This window comes from Dermacentor albipictus, chromosome 4 (assembly GCF_038994185.2).
Source record: "Dermacentor albipictus isolate Rhodes 1998 colony chromosome 4, USDA_Dalb.pri_finalv2, whole genome shotgun sequence".
NCBI lineage: Eukaryota > Metazoa > Arthropoda > Arachnida > Ixodida > Ixodidae > Dermacentor > Dermacentor albipictus.
The window spans coordinates 77,165,791-77,182,924 of NC_091824.1; the positions used below are offsets into that span (position 1 = coordinate 77,165,791).

At 45.6% G+C, this 17,134-nt stretch overlaps 1 protein-coding gene and 1 non-coding gene across 3 annotated transcripts in view; one reads left to right on the top strand and one right to left on the bottom strand.

Annotated features, from left to right (window-relative positions):
- LOC135916462 (tropomodulin-like) overlaps positions 1 to 17,134 on the bottom strand; it is a 151,351-nt gene that overhangs the window by 80,771 nt on the left and 53,446 nt on the right. The window lies entirely within an intron of this gene.
- Positions 8,853 to 8,925, top strand: TRNAR-CCU (transfer RNA arginine (anticodon CCU)). Its single transcript has one exon. It is a non-coding gene; the product is annotated as a tRNA-Arg (tRNA).

Below are 17,134 nucleotides of genomic sequence, written 5' to 3' on the forward strand. Positions count from 1 at the left end.
TCGTTGCCCAAGTTTCTCTCCCGGAAAGAGACGCCACTTCCGCCGTCCCTAGATGGCGCCAGCGTTAACTACTGTGGGCGGGCGTGAACTGGCGTTCACGGCCCACCCACGGCACACGGCCCGCGCAGGTTACGCTACATCTGTCTTCGCGCGAAGTGGGTTCTTCGACGGTCGCCCCTACAAGACGTGTGAGCGCGCCTTGCGCCAGAGCGAAAATTCGCTTAGCGTGGGCAAGCTCCACGATTACGTCGGTGCACGTCCTCATTACTTCTGTTTCGACAGCCGGGGTATTACCTGCTCAGAACAGCAAGACGAAGGTGCCGTTTACTGAACTCCCAGCGGTTCCCTGGAAAGAGAGTCATCGCACACGCGCAGCATTACCTTGGCGCGGCTAAATCCCGATGACGTCGCCAGCGCCAACGAGCTTTTCTCTGAGACCCAGCTAAGCAAATGAGAGCGCACGAAGAGGGATGCAATCAGAGGCGCGATGGACGCATCGAGTGGGTAGCGCTGCATTGAGCAACGGGGGATCAAGTCGTGGTCCTCGGAAAGCCGACAGCTTATATCGAGTGGTGCGAGGACGTAATAGGCCATTCTTGCCCCTTCTCTGAAATGGCAACGAAGTCAGGCGAAGAAATAAATAAAGAGAAAAGTTAGAAAAAGAAAAGGAAATGAGGGAGCGAAAGTCCGGACACGACCGACAGCTCGCGCGCGAATACCGAAGAAAGGTGGGCACGTCGTATAGTTCAGAGGGAGGAAGTTGTGTCCCTCTAACGTCATTAATGTCTAGTGTAGCCCTGTTCTAAACGAGACGCTTTGTTTATGCAGGCACGTGATTAATGGGGAGAGGGGAGGGAGAGAGGAGGGGGGCAAGGTAAGTGGCGGCCTGCCCATTTTGTAGGCGGTGTCGTAATCGCAGGTGGTAGGACGAGTCCACAAGGCGCGAAGAGCGACGGAATCACCGGCGGGCGACACCTGAAACGAGCACAGCAGTGTGTATTAAACGCGTTTGTTTTCAAACAAAGAAGTCCGATGTAAGAACGAGATGCGAACCGGGAAAGAGCTCCAGACCCGCTATGCCGTTGTTTCGCGACGAGTGCTCTTCCAGTCTTCGCCAAGGAGACGGCTATCATTCTTGGCAGAGTTTATATGGGGGGCTCCGCTCTCCGAGGTCGGGATAACCAGACAGTATTGCGACTCGCTCACGCGACTTTACTCACTCCCCCTCTAAGACCCCACAGGGAGCAGGAAAGGGAGCGAAAGGAATGTGTCATGGAAGGCGAAAACGCCTCTCTCGCAACCCTTTTCAGCTATCTTCGAGGAAGGAAAGAAATGCCTCAAAAGAACAGAAAATCAAATTACTTTTCGCTGTTTGGCCATATTTAGTACAGTATAGAAAAGTATGAAGCGAATTTCCCGGAAGGAGCCTTGTGTGTAGAACTACACACATGGCTGGTCGCGATATTCACTTTTCATTAAGTTTGCATCGGCAGGTGGACGATGGGTGCACATGGGTAAAATTAATTTCGACAATACTCGCGTCTATATATAGCAATCTACAAATTCTAGCCGTAGAGTTCGCAAGGCGGATCCACTTGGAACGAATTCTCAGGATGACAACAGCTTCGAGATATTAATTCCCGAATTTTCCGGAGAAATGCATTGGAGTTCCAGTTAGTTTTGTGCTTCGATGCATAGAACGCCGTTTTGTTATGAAAGTAAGTGGAACGACATCGCATTTTTTTTTTTACCGCAAGTTTGACAGCGCAACTCTCGTAAATGGTGTCATCCGACCAATTATTTTTCAAGTGGATACGCCTTGCCGTCTCACCCGCTAGAAGGAGCAAGAGGAAATAAAGAGAGAAGGCAGGGATGCTAACCAGGAATGCGTCTGGTTGGCTACTCTACTCTGGGGGAGGGAAAATAGGGAATAGAGAGAGATAAGTTAGAGAGAGGGGGAGGGAGAGGAAAGCCGCGGTGAGCTCGCGCACGCACACGGAGGCCCTGAGTGAATCAAAGACGTTCTCTATAGGCCAGTCGCCCTCAAGAAAAACAAACTTTCCGAAAATTTCGAAATTGCAATATGTGTCATAAGGTAATTAGTTAAAAGCTTATTTAGTGAATTTTTGTTAATTAATCGAATAAGCATTTCGATTTTTCGCGCAGGTATTATCCGCCTCTTCGAGTAACTAGTTCATAGACTAGAATTGTGCTACCTGTGCCAGGCAATCTTAAAAAAAAGAATCTTTTTGAAAGTGCTCACTTAAAGAACTTGTATACGCGTCAGGCATAGACCTGGACCACATCTGGACTTGGACCATGGAAACTGGACCACGTTTGGGTGCGCCATCGTCACGCTGACCCGAGACAGTATGCACGCAGTTGTCTAGTCGCTTGCCAAGGATAACCGCGCGAATCTCCCCCGTCTACACGGGGGCGAATCGCGGCAGTGAAATGGGTCAGCGATTACACAAGTCATCTCCGGGAGCGCGCTCGGCTCCATCGAGCGGCGGCGCCGTACCCGTGACTCGTCACTGCGTGAGCAACGTGTGATGTGACGCAAAGTGAAGTATTCGCACGACAGATAGAAACTAAAAGCAAAAAGAAAGAAAGAAAGAAAGAAAGAAAGAACGAAAGAAAGAAAAAAAGAAAGAAAGAAAGAAAGTAAAGAAATAATTCTCAAGCCCGCATATCATCTTCCATTTTTTTTCTTTCTCTTCGAAAATGTTTCTCGACAATAGCCTTGGAAGAAAACCTGTGAAGGAATGCAACCCTTTGCAGTGAATTTGTTCACTTCGAGGAATCAGAAGGGCTGTCGTAATGTCACTGCGTAAAAGAAAGCATTACGTAACGTCTCTGCTCCTTACGCAATATACGCCCCGCGGGAAAGTGAATGCGATGGAGCTGGATTACGGACGACGCGATTCGCACCTCTGAGATTACGTTCCTCTGCCGACGAAACGGATACGCAAACGAACACGTGGGACACACTAAACTTATAAATTACCTGGACCGATAACAAGGAATCAAGATTTCTCCAAAAGCAAAACAAGAAAGAAGACATCCAAGTGTACGCTAGGTACCGAGCGTAACCAGGCCCGCGCGGCATGACTTACACGCCCTACGTGCAAAATCAAGATCAAGAGGCCACTGAATATCGCGCAGACTGATGCAATCGGTTGCATAAACACCGGCATGGCCCGCAAACGTCATGCAAAGCAGTTTGAGAATCTAGATCTCTAAATAGAGACGTCTCTGTCGTATACGACTGGGGCAGGCTGGGGCGGTGTGTTGCACCGCAACACACCGAAATTCACAGCCGTAATGAGACTCACTCGGACTAACGGGGAGAACGGATCCCAGGTTCTGAAGATGATGATTGTAGTGAATTCCTTCATTGTTTTCTGATTTAAAACGATGCTGCAATGTTCATGAGATGCGTAATGTGTTTGGCAGACGATGTTGGGGCTCCAATGAAATGTCCGCCACGAAATAATTAGCACGCAATGCTGGCAGCAGTTAAAGTTCCTCAAACAAAATATCGCTAAGCCTTCCAGTGCACCGCAGGGCTTGTGCAGTAGGATAGTTGGCGGCGAGTTCAGCTTGCGAAATGATTACGTGTTTTTTGAAGCGTCTGATGACGTGACGTTAGAGGAGTATAGCCACAGTCAGGAGTCGAATTCGCTTCATCAATTAACTGTCTATGCTTTTAAGAGATATTCAGTAGCTATGGCGGACCACGGCGTCATCCTGACCTCTCCACCCACCGGCGCAAGCATCCATAATTCGAGGCTATAACCACCGGTGGGACCCGGCCAGTGAGATGCCCAATCATTATCACCCCGACGACTACAGCTACCGTCATCACCTCCGTCAAATTTATTCCCGTTGATTATGTCCTGCCGGGTATTAAATAATGGAGAGCATAAATGCAAAACAATAAAAATTGTAAAGTGGTCACATGACGCAAATTCGTGATCTTGTGATAGCAAGTACTTGCGACAGCAAGTTCAGGGCTATCTTGTGCATGCTACCGCTAATGTACTACGTGTTCTTGCTCATCAAACGTGACTTTAGATGTACGTTAACAAACTTAGATTAACTGAGGAAAGGACAGTACGCGCGTTGGTGACATTTTCCGTGCTTTGTTTCGGCGCGCAGCTTCGAAGTCATCTAGCATTCATTCAGCGAATGACAGCTTTTTTCGCCTAGATTTCCCTGCCAGTCATTGCATCTTTTCCAGCCTTTACCACGTTCTTGTTTATTGCGTAACTAGGCATATGACTCGCAAGAGGCTTCGGACAATCTCACGCAGACCAGTGCAAACACTAAGCATGACCTGCCATTGCAAGCACATTTTATTTGTGTGATCGCCCATTTCTGAGGCCCATATGACACACAACAGGCTTCAGACAAGAACTTCAATAAGGTTTCTTCAGAATTAAGACGAGAAGCTTCGCGAACTAGTGCAAACACTGAGCATGCGTTGCTATCGCATGTAAAAATGCAATTGGGATTTAGCACCTGAAGAAATGGTCAGTCATAGTTACGTCACGAAAAGTTACAGAAATTCTGAGAATTCTCTACTAATGCATAAGCATTGTTTGGCTCGGCCGTGACTTCGCTTTTGCTTAGTTTTGCTCACTTGCTTTTTCTAGCTGATCTGCGTCTACCCACGGCCTTTACGGTGGCAAAGAATGCTTAGGCTTTAGTAGGCAATCGTCAGATTTTCTCGCCGCATCCGACGCCTTCAATGCAACCGTACCAATTGAGCTGGAGCGCTGGGCACGAGACCACGTCGACTGAGCAGAGCGGTTGCAAGTGAATGCCGGCTGCCGCAGTAGCCCGTGAGGTGTTGCATGAGACCCGCCGCGGTTGCTCAGTGGCTATGGCGTTAAGCTGCTGAGCACGAGGTCGCGGGATCGAATCCCGGCCACGGCGACCGCATTTCGATGGGGGCGAAATGCGAAAACACCCGTGTACTAAGATTTAGGTGCACGTTAAAGGACCCCAGGTGGTCGAAATTTCCGGAGTCCTCCACTATGGCGTGCCTCATAATCAGAAAGTGGTTTTGGCACGTAAACCCCATAATTAAATTTTTTTTTGCGCTGTGTGAGGAGCGAGCGCATCGCCGCTCCACCCTTTCTGTCACTCTAGCAAGTCTGTGTTATGGACGCGTTCCTTGTCCACGTGAGCTCTCGCCTGCATTATGATTACGCCTCGGTAACGGCCAATGAAAATGCGCCAACCACGTGCTCGCTTGCCCGTGAGGTGTTCATAATTCGAAGGGCACTCAGCAGCGTTCAATTGGGCGGTGGGCCACCTCGAAACCTCAAGTTGGCCCACACACAAATTTCAAGTTGGCCCACCCCCAAATTTACCTTGGCCCGCCCCCACATTTCAAGTTGACCCACTTTCAGATTTCAAGTTGGCCCACTTTTTGGCCCACCCCCCAATTTCAGTTGGTCCACCTCCGAATTTCAAGTTGACCCACCACCAAATTTCAGATGGGCCACCCCTACTATAAGCCTCCCTATGCATTTTCTAAGGAGCCCTGTGTATATCTGTGGGTATTCCATTTTCATTTTATTATTTTTTAAATTCTTTCCTTATTGCTTAAAAGCTTCCAATCATGTACATTTACACTGTCATTACGATTAAATGTCTTAACTTTGCAAATGACTCATTTTTGTGCAGATACAAGGCATTACACTTTTCGCGTGACAGGGCTGCGGAGCTCGCCGAAGAATGCTTGCGCATTAAAAGATAGCTCGGACTCTGCATCGCAAAATTTCACATTGTCAAATGCCCCAAAGAATATCGAAGTTGTTGCACGGTTGCAAGATTCGGTCACAGACCTGTCGTAAGTTACTACGTCCCGGATGCAGCGGTGGCGTAGAGGTAGAACACCCGCCTCGCGTGCAATAGGTCCGTGGTTCGAATCCCGGTGCCGTGCAATTTTCCATTAAAAAAAAGAAATCCGTGTGTTGATAAAATTGCATAAACAGGTCTGGAGTGTGGCCTGATCCCGGTGACCCGAACAGGTAACGCAATCCCTCACCAGAGCAGGATTGGCCACCCTGGTGCAGTACTTGGCCACAACCTCCTATATGAACACAATGTCCTTTGCCTACAAACTATTTACTAAAGATATATATAGCGGCTCCACAGGCACCGTACTCCTCCATAAAGAAAGCAACAAAATCCCAATAAAGAAAGGCGTCAGGCAGGGAGATACGATCTCCCCTATGCTATTCACAGCGTGTTTACAGGAGGTATTCAGAGACCTGGATTGGGAAGAATTGGGGATAAAAGTTAATGGAGAATACCTTAGTAACTTGCGATTCACTGATGATATTGCCTTGCTTAGCAACTCGGGGGACCAAATGTAATGCATGCTCACTGACCTGGAGAGGCAAAGCAGAAGAGTGGGTCTAAAAATTAATCTGCAGAAAACTAAAGTAATGTTTAACAGTCTCGGAAGAGAACAGCAATTTACAATAGGTAGCGAGGCACTGGAAGTGGTAAGGGAATACATCTACTTAGGGCAGGTAGTGACGGCGGATCCGGATCATGAGACGGGAATAATCAGACGAATAAGAATGGGCTGGGGTGCGTTTGGGAGGCATTCTCAGATCATGAACAGCAGGTTTCCATTATCCCTCAAGAGAAAAGTATATAACGGCTGTGTCTTACCAGTACTCACGTACGGGGCAGAAACCTGGATGCTTACGAAAAGGGTTCTACTTAAATTGAGGACAGCGCAACGAGCTATGGAAAGAAGAATGATGAGTGTAACGTTAAGGGATAAGAAAAGAGCAGATTGGGTGAAGGAACAAACGCGAGTTAATGGCATCTTAGTTGAAATCAAGACAAGACATGTAATGAGTAGGGAAGATAACCGATGGTCATTAAGGGTTAAGGATTGGATTCCAAGGGAAGGGAAGCGTAGCAGGGGGCGGCAGAAAGTTAGGTGGACGGATGAGATTAAGAAGTTTGCAGGGACAACATGGCCACAATTAGTGCATGACCGGGGTGGTTGGAGAAGTATGGGAGAGGCCTTTGCCCTGCAGTGGGCGTAACCAGGCTGATGATGATGATGATTACGTCCCGAGAGTTCTATCGCTACTGAAGTCCGATTTCGCTTCACGGCTAAAACACAATTTTTAAGAGCTGGGTGAACACGATCGGGGTAAGCGAAAATGCGCATTGGATCTGGACCAACGCTGGCTATCCAGAGCTCGCCCACACGTTCGTGCGAGCTGTCAGAAAAGCTGGTGCGGGCTGGGCTCGACTCCAGTGTGCGACGCAAGCGCTGTTCATGCGAGACATCTGACATGGCAGCGATGCTCGAACGAAGGCTCAAACGTCAAGTGGCAACCATACAATCTCGCGAGGTGCATCGGCTTTTTTTTTTGTACAGGAACACGCCTCAAGAGACACGACCTGCAGCAATGCCGACTGCCCAACCCATCGCGAAACACGCTATGTGTAAAGCCCGTCCAGTAGTTGTCGCAACGAGGGGAATCCACTGGCAGCTTAAAACAGCTCGCCGAACCGCTGGCTTTGCTCGGCCATGACTGCTCGTGAAGACGGGGGAACTGGCGCGTTTTCATAGAAATGGGAGCGTAAACTGCGTAAGAATATTACTGGCGATGGCAACTTGGTTAACAGAGTTCTATAACGAGAGCTACCGTGCTATAGTGTTAGCTTACGAAGCCAGCACAGCGCTCAGTCCTTGAGAATCATGAGTAGTGTGTGTGGCTTTTATAGGGACTAGTCCCACTAAGGTTCTGCTGCAGAGCTTTCTGGAAAACCACATGGATAGCAAGCGGTACAAGACGCTTCACGCGCGTGTCGTTCGTGTGTTCTTCAGTCTCCCATCCGTGGAATTTTACTGTAACCTGGCAGCGCAACTTACTCGGACACGGTCGTAGAAGATCTTGCCCAAACTTCGCCCTTTTGGCTTCGAACTAGCTGGCTTTGGTAAAGAAGAAAAAAAAACTGATTTGCCATTAGGGAGTCGTTGCATGATAAGTGTTATCCTCTTAAAGCCTCTAGGTTACACCATCGTACTATTTCAAGAAAGTTACAACTAAAGAACTCATTATACGCCAAAAAATAACCACCGATTGTTAACCACCAGTTAGCTCCTAATATTGATACCAAAACGTCATGGAATTTAGCGACATGCATACTCAGAAGCATCGAGACTTGATTATGAATCGCAAAACAAATTACGTGAAAGAGAGAATTCGTTCGGAACGTAAAACTCACTACTGCTTAAAAGAAACGTGCAGCTGACAAGGAACACAGCTGAACCACAAAGAACAATAAAAAAAATTCACAGAGAGCTTTATCTCCGAAGCCATGCGGAATCAAAGAAAAATTCATGTGCTACGCGCCGTTGCCAGGATGGTCGACTTACACTGCAGCGCGAAATTTGCGACGTTGCTTCGATTGTCCCCTTCGCGATTCTTCCTTGCTTTCTTTTTTTTCTAAGTAGCTTTTCTAGTACTTCGCACTTCGCCTGTCCCATACCGTGTCACCCAGTTCGTGTCTGCATCCGTTCGGTCTGCCGTTTGCCTGGGAGTGTTAGCCAGCGCCAACGCTCCCAGGGCCGCTATTTTGTAGCGATGCCTTATGCCTTATTCTATGCTATTCTTATCATCCACCACACACGGCCGCCTGATAGCGTTGATAATGTGGGCAGACCGTCGCTCTGACCAATGGCCAAGTGCGAAAAGCCTAAAAAAGCATAGAATCGGAAAAGGCATCGCTACAAAATACCGGCCCAGGGTTAGTTCTAGTAGTAACATATAAATACCTGATAAAGTGGATGGGAAGACGGCGCCGTGATAGCTCAATTGGTTAGAGCGTCGCACGCCTAATGCGAAGACGTGGGATCATTCCCCACCTGCGGCAAGGTGCATTTTCATCCACTTTCAATTCCATTAATTTATAATTTATTTATTTCAATGGGTAAGTACAAGTGATTAACCCCCTGTGTTGCCCATGGCGTCTTTCTTTGTTGGCTTCTTATGATATATATATATATATATATATATATATATATATATATATATATATATATATATATATATATATATAATCGGACGTTTCCCGCAATGAAAGCAAAACCTGTCACAGCCAGCATTTTATTTAGAATACTGCGCCCTTCCTTTACGAATTCTTCGTTATCACCCATCACAGCATTCAAGGCGCCGACACTACCAGCCGATTTTAATTTCGGGAACAAAAAAAAGAAGGGCCTTTGGTGGAGCCGATTCTAATTCGCATCAAGGACGGCGAACACGTTTAACGAACTTCTTAACGTGAAAGCTTTCTTTTATAAAAAAAAAAATTTCCTGTACACATCCACTTTGAGGTAGTACAAAAATATGCATAACATTTCCTTTTTTTTTTCAGCAAGGTTGCCTCGCATTCTTTGCGCCGTGTACTGTCAGGTGCCATAACAAGTTTGGCGAATAATTCTGCCTCTGTGTTGGTTTCCACCAAACCGATTTTGCTAACTCATCACGAGTGACTTGACAGATTGGCAGGCGCGCACTCGTGACGGACCATGCAGTGCTCCGGTGTACTGTGCGGCACGCGCATTCTCGGTGCTTCCCGAAAAAGTTTACTCCTCTCCAAACACCATTCGTTACTAACTTTATTTTGCTCGGCTCGAAACTCATAGCGTGTAACGGCGTCAGGGACCAATAAAAAGCGACGTGTTGTTCGCAGCCTTCCCTACGCATGCGCATTCGGTTGCGACCGTAACGATGGATGAACCGAGGGGTGTTTTGCAAAGCGTGCAAAAACGTTTCTGCGCTTCGCGCGGAATTAGACAGAAACCCGCAATTCTCCGAGCTTGCCCGCTTCGGCCTGGATTGAAGATGATTTCACCGGCTGCAATTAGGACAGCTTAGCACGCGAACGAACGCAACACGCGAACAAGCGATAATAGAGTGAAAGAAATTGGGTTGGATTAAGGTGCTACACAAGAGAGATAGTGCATACACGCCGTTTTCGCCTTGGTGTGTAATTAAAAAAAAGTACGCAAACTTTTTCAGGCAGACCTCGTATGGTTCGCGCTGATTCGTGGAAATTTGAAGCTGCTTTTACAGTCACAGCCACCTTCTTACAACATGACTTTTCTCAACCCTTAAGGGTAGTGTTGCTTAGGTTAGCGCATTTAGTTAATTGCTTTAGCGTGTCAGTTAATTTCTCCTACATCGTTTAAGTACAGGCTCCACCCGTTCGCGCAAGTACTCGAATTGATAGCTTGACTATAAAGGTTTAATTCCACGAAGTTGCTACGTTAGCACTGCAGTATAGCTTACGCTAAATTCGGGCAAATATTTGTAGGAGTAAACCGGCACGAAACGTTCCCGCTTCTAGACGTCAAGCCTAGCGAAGATGCCGCGAAAAGGAGTGAATTTGAAATTAGACGGGCGCGTGACCATCGTGTGCAGGGTTAAGGTCAATACAGATAGAACGGTGATAGGTCAAGCAGTCGGATATGCGTTACTTCTATTGAAAAACATGAATAAGCGTGCATTGCAATGGACGTCAACTGCGTGGTCCAGCAAGCTGTTGATTTTTTAAAGCGAAAGTCTTACATGCCCCACGAAGCGAAAAATACGACGTACGTCTTGCGTCCGGCGTTCACGTCTGTTGGTACAAAAACCCATGTGTCCAAGTGATGACGTCTCGTTCCCCAAGCTGAACCTGCTACGGCTCGCATTGAGAAATCCCACGGTGAAGGAAAGTAGGCGAAAGTGAATTAAAGTGCATTAAGTTGGATTAAGATAGATTAAGGTGAATTAAGGTGGATTAGGGTGAGCCAAATGGATTAAGTGAAATTAAGGTAGGTACAAAATAGCGGCGGAGGGGGGGGGATAAATGATGGATAAAAGTGAATTAAAGTGCATCAGCGTTGGTACACATTATTGCAGAATAGATTAAGGCGGATTCAGGTACAATTTGAATTTAAGGTGATAACTTCGAGAAGCCATAGTGTTTTCGCATTCAAATCCCGTAAGGATACTTAAGTGAGTATTAACTTTTTTAGAGGCCACTACCTCAATACTGCTTGATCGTTTTGAATACACGTACCCAGATTACTTATGTTGATGTCAGTTTTGACATTCTAAATCAAGGAGAACATAAAATAGCGTACAATGTAGGGGAAACACAGTGACAAATCACCAAATTATGTGATCTTTTTTAAAAGGTTGAAATATCTGAACATTTCCGAAGATAGTCTGAAAATGACACGTGTGAGGCCGCATGTAGATGAGATTATATGAAATAAAATGTGTTCAAACACTAAACACGACGGATATTTATTCCCGTTTAAATGTATGAATGTACGTTTGAATGTACGAATGTACGAATGTACGTATGAATGTACGTGAATGTATGTATGAATGTATGTTTAAATGTTTAAATGTACTACGTATGATTGTCGCAATGAGTAATTTTAATTCACGGAGATGACAACATCCAGAAAACACAACCCCGCGACTTTCTCGCACCAAAGTGGGAAAGGGTGAATGAGCGATAGCCTTTAATAAAAACATATATAAAAATGAACAAGCGGAGTTGTCCCTGTTTGCGGGTAGCGGCTATCCCTTTTCCCTTGGTTATAAAGATAGTATTCACACACACACACACACACACACACACACACACACACACACACACACACACACACACACACACACACACACACACACACACACACACACACACACACACACACACACACACACACACACACACACACACACACACACACACACACACACACACACGCACGCACGCACGCACGCACGCACGCACGCACGCACGCACGCACGCACGCACGCACGCACGCACGCGCACACACACACACACACACACACACACACACACACACACACACACACACACACACACACGCACGCACGCACGCACGCACGCACGCACGCACGCACACACACACGCACACACGCGCACACACACACACACACACACACACACACGCAGAGCTTCTCAGTAAGTGAACCGAACGCAATCGCCGAATAAGACATATAGATATATATATATATATATATATATATATATATATATATATATATATATATATATATATATATATATATATATATATATATATATATATATATATCACGCGATACCTACATTATTATTACTAAATTATTACCCGATTTCGTACGTCTCCCTTCAGCAGCGGCTATGCCACACCGCAAATGGACGATAAGACGTCGTCCAGCAAAATACTTCATGAGTTTACTTAGTGTACATATAGTGCGACTGCGAGCCACCAGCTTCCCAGAGTACAGCCCTTCCCAAAGCCTTTGTTATCCACGTTTTGCCGTTTTTGTTATCATTGCACATGCCTTCAATATCTTCTGGCTTTCAATATCTTTCGACTTTCGATATATCCTCCGGCGTGATCTCGACAGTGTTAGTGCTCATTCCACTTTATACTTCGAGCAAACACCGACGTTTTCTTCCAACCACCTGCGCGTTTTCAACGTGCAGGTGCCACTGCTTTCACTTTATTATTATTATTATTATTATTTCATTTTGCCTCCGATGTCTCAAGATTGCTCAGACGGTGCGATATTATATGCCAAAACTCCTGATCCGCCTTCGTATTGCTCCCGCTGCTCTACTTATACATTTTGACATGCACCTCCGAGACCCTCCGGGCACGTTACAGAACCCCATGTGAACAAAACTAATCCGGACCCCTCCAAGCTCACAGCCTTCGATAATTCATAATCCAAGAGCGTTAAACCCCATAATTTACATTTTTTTTGTTACTTCTATTCTGTAGCTGGGCAAAAGAAGCGATCGGCCTGCTCAGCAGCAGCGTCATCAGCGCAAGCAGGAAAAGCAAGCACTCGCGCGTTGCACGCGGACCGACAACAACACGTGACGTGGGCGCGGAAGAGAGGCCGTAAACAACCTGTCGACTGCATACAACTAACCCGCATTCGTTAACAGCGGCGTTGCGCCGAAGGATTCGTAAATGTACATAGATCAGTGTGCTCGCAGAAGTGCGACGGACTCTTGCAAATGATTATCGCAACCCTATAAGGACACGTTGATGTCAGAAGACTGCGTACATGCGGCGTGACATCCTGCCGTTTCAGCGCGCTCATTGCCCCGGTGAATCCGTGCGTTTCGGTTCGGGTGCCCCGACCGGGGCTCTGGGAGTCGCCTATAGTTCTATGGTTTTTCTTCCGTGAGAGGCCAACACTCGTCTCGTGCAGGTAGATTCTCTCTAACCGCCTTAGTACTCTGATGTCTTAGTAATAAGACTGCTAAGTACTCTTGGTACTGAGACAGAGGGTCTCTCTTGTCGTCTTAGCATAAGGCGGCTTAGTACTATAAATATTTAGAGAGATTCTCTGTAACCGTCTTAGTACTTCGACATCTCAAGCCTTAGCACTATTAGTACTCAGAGTGATGTTCTCTCTGGTCTTCTTAGCCATTAGTACTCAGAAAGAGATTCTCATGTAGCCGTCTTAGTACTTTGAAGACAGAAGTTCTCTCCGGTTTTTTTTAGCACTCTCACTCTTTCCACATTTAATACTCACACCCTCGCCTTCTCTCTTTATTTCCTCCTCCTCCTCCTCCTACTCCTCCTCCTTTTCCACAGAGGGGTTCTCTTTGCGGTATCAGTGCTCGCAGGAAAGGCTGCTCTAGTATAACATGACAGTAGTGAAGCTTCCAGCTGCCGTCATGCGATCGGAGCGCGAAACACGTGCGCTAGAGCATCCGCCCTCCCGCTTACCCCGCTTTCCACTCTACCCTTTCCTTCTCGCATTAAAGCGCCGCTTGTTCAATGTCGAACGAAGTCTCCAGAGGCAGAGCACGCCTCGCGGCTCGAATCACTGCGCCAGAATGTTATGAAACGCAGTGTAAGCGTTCATCCCCGGCACGGTGCAATCACTGAGCGAGGAGAAATGCAGTGCGGAACCGTTTACCTTAGGTCGCAGCGGCTGAATAAAATATGATGGCTTACAGAAGCCGAACTGTTCTTCGTCGTGCCGATAACTCGTTCCTTTACAGCGAAGCTGCTATTGCGACTATAGAACAGCTCAAAAGCTTTATATGCCAGTTTTGATGGCGTTATGAAATAAAAAGAAAACTATATCACTCATTAAGTCTATAATTTGAGAAAACGCGGGAACTGGTAAGTGCATAAGAAGGCAAATTTTGAAGGGCCTGGCGCTTAAATAAAAATTCTTAAACTGTCGTATTTGGTCCACATTGAAGCGTTATGCGAAAGGCTTCAAAATATTGATCTTCTCTGTGGGCGTAACAGAAATTGTAGAAATTTCATATCTTCAATAAATGGCGGGGGGGGGGGGTTTAGTGGTCATAATACTGGTGACGTGTGCCAAACATTTCAAGTCTAGATAGATGTGTGCTTTAAAAATAAGTACTTAAGACTCAGCTTCGCCCAATTTTTTATACTTTATAGACGACGTGTAGTTACTGTTCCCCAGTCTCTTTGGTGAACTATACAAAGCACAGGACTTATATTTCGTGGAAGTCGGAAGCGGGTCATGCGCGACGAACGGCAAACGTTTCTTTCTGTAGCTTAATTACAGCCCTTGTAGAAAGTTCGTTATCCAAGCGTTCCACAGTGTCGTACTGTCGCAATGAGCTATATTTACCAAAGTACAAAGACAACTGCACAGGACACCACTTCAAGTTCCTAAGTGCAGTGTGTGGCAAAACTTTCGGTTTTCCAGTTTAAATAGAAGCGTTGCAAAGAATTGCTGGACTTTCGTGCTTTTAATTACCTTCACGTGTCGTACCACGTTTGCAGTTGGTTTCTCAGGCGTCCTCTACAAACTAGACATGGCAACCTGTTTAAATTTTGTGAAAATAAGGGGCGCGTTATGGTTACTGCTTACACAAAGTTCCGAATATGTGCGCAAATTGCGGTGTTTGCAATAAATTGCGTATGCATGTGCTCTGGAGCGGGCCGAGTGTGTTTCACGAGTAGTGCGAAATTGATCCCGATGCCATTACGTAACTGCATGCGACACCAAAATAAAACTTAGCGAAACACATGCCTACCATTATGAAAACTCCGTGTACGACGTTAGATGTGTGTGAACCAAATACAGCTCTTGCAAAAAGAAAATGCTTTAAAAATGTGTTTCCAATTGTCACGCATGTTGTTATTAGCTACGTTTACCAATGCCCGTAAAGAACTCTGAGTTACACAATTCTCATGTTTAAATGAAGTCAGAGGCACTTTATGTGCAATGTGTCCCGAAATTTGAACATCCCTGGCTTAATTATAGGAGCGCTACAAAAAAGATAATGAATCCTCGTTTTTACTCTATTGCCATGAGTGATACGATGTTCGCACGCTGTCCTTGGTGATTTAAAGAAGGTGAAAGTAAGGGCCACGTAATGGGCAATGTGTAGGCAAAGTTCAAAGTGCGTGGATTTATTGGGAATTTCACAATAAATTACGTATGCAAGCGCTCCGGAGTATTATGAGTGTTTTACGAACGCGCAGAATTTTGCCCGCTTCTCTGGCAGAGCAACAATCACCAACAGGGTCAAATTTATCATGAAATGGGAGGCAAGCTATCGCCAATCTTTGTGGGGAAGTTACGTGCGTGCGATATAAATACTGTCATTACTAAAAATTTGAGTAAGTGTTTGAAAGTATCATACTGTCGTTGTCGTTAAGAGTCCCAATAAGTCGAGATAACTCTATTTTACACCAAATTTATGTTTACTGGAAACAGGGGCCATGTTCAGTGTAATATGGGGTGACACTTTCTGGACACTAGAGCCTTTGCAATGAATTACTGAACTCCCCCTTCTTTTCGTTTATTTTTCGACTAAACGAGGCTTCTAGTAGGTTTCTCGGTGTCCTCGATGTAGTAGAAAAGGCACATTGTTCATATTTGTGTAAAAGTAGAGGCAGGTTATAGATTATGTGTAAACAAAGTTCGAGGAGTGCGTACAAATTACTGGCTTTCGCAGTAAATCACATATGCAAGCTATCGGAGCGTTATAACTGTCTTTTAGTAAGAACGCATAATTTATCGTGCTGCCCTGGTGTAACCGTAAAATGCGACGAGATACCATCTAGTGATAATGGCGTGTAGAGGGAACGGGGACGGTGATATTGTGGCCAATATCCTCGCGAAGTAAAATGCATGTGAATGAATCACGGCTTTGGTAAAATTCCCTTACCAAGAGCCCGAATGGGTTATGTGTTGGAGGGTTTCAAACGGACCAGTCATATAGGGGCAATGTTTTAAGCTATGAGATTTAATTACAGGCAACAGAAATTTTTCGGGAATTTGGGTTGCGAATCTGCAAGGTCACACATATCTGCAGTATTTGTTTTTCCTTCGTGTATTGGCGGAACTGAAAGAAATGAACAGAAAAGCCGGTTGTCTGCTTGCAGACCTAGTGTCGAGAGCGCAGTTTAGGAACTGTTTCGCTGGGGCTTGAGCTCGAGTGCTTACCAAAAGTTGTGCTGCCCAGCCACGCGCACAAGCACCCATGCGGGCTGAATAGTGCATATAATTTACTGATTGCTATTATTAATATTCTTGTCATCATCGTTATTATTATTATTATTATTATTATTATTATTATTATTATTATTATTATTATTATTATTATTATTATTATTATTATTATGTTGGTTAACTGTTGGTTGTTATTAACTGTTGGTTGAGCTAAGGGGACTCAGAAACAGTTTGCAACCTTTGCCGATTCTGCATAAGAAGGTTTATTCTTTCCTACTGCTGCAAGAAGAGTTCACGGCTGTATAGAAAGTTTTAGGGAACTCGAAGGATCGGTATCGTTTTTGTCAGAGAAGTACGATTCTGTTTTTAAACACCAGCAGGATATTCAGTAACGTCAAATTTCCGATTGTGCTGAACTGGAAGCTCTGAAAACATTAACTCAGACAGAAGTAATACAAAAGATAGATGAAAACCAAAATGTAACCAAAATGAAAACCAAATGAAAGTAAGCAGTACAGCAGACTAAAGAATCTAGAGATTCATGGTTTGCCAGAAAAAAGCAATGACAGTCTAACACAAACAATCATGCAAACGGC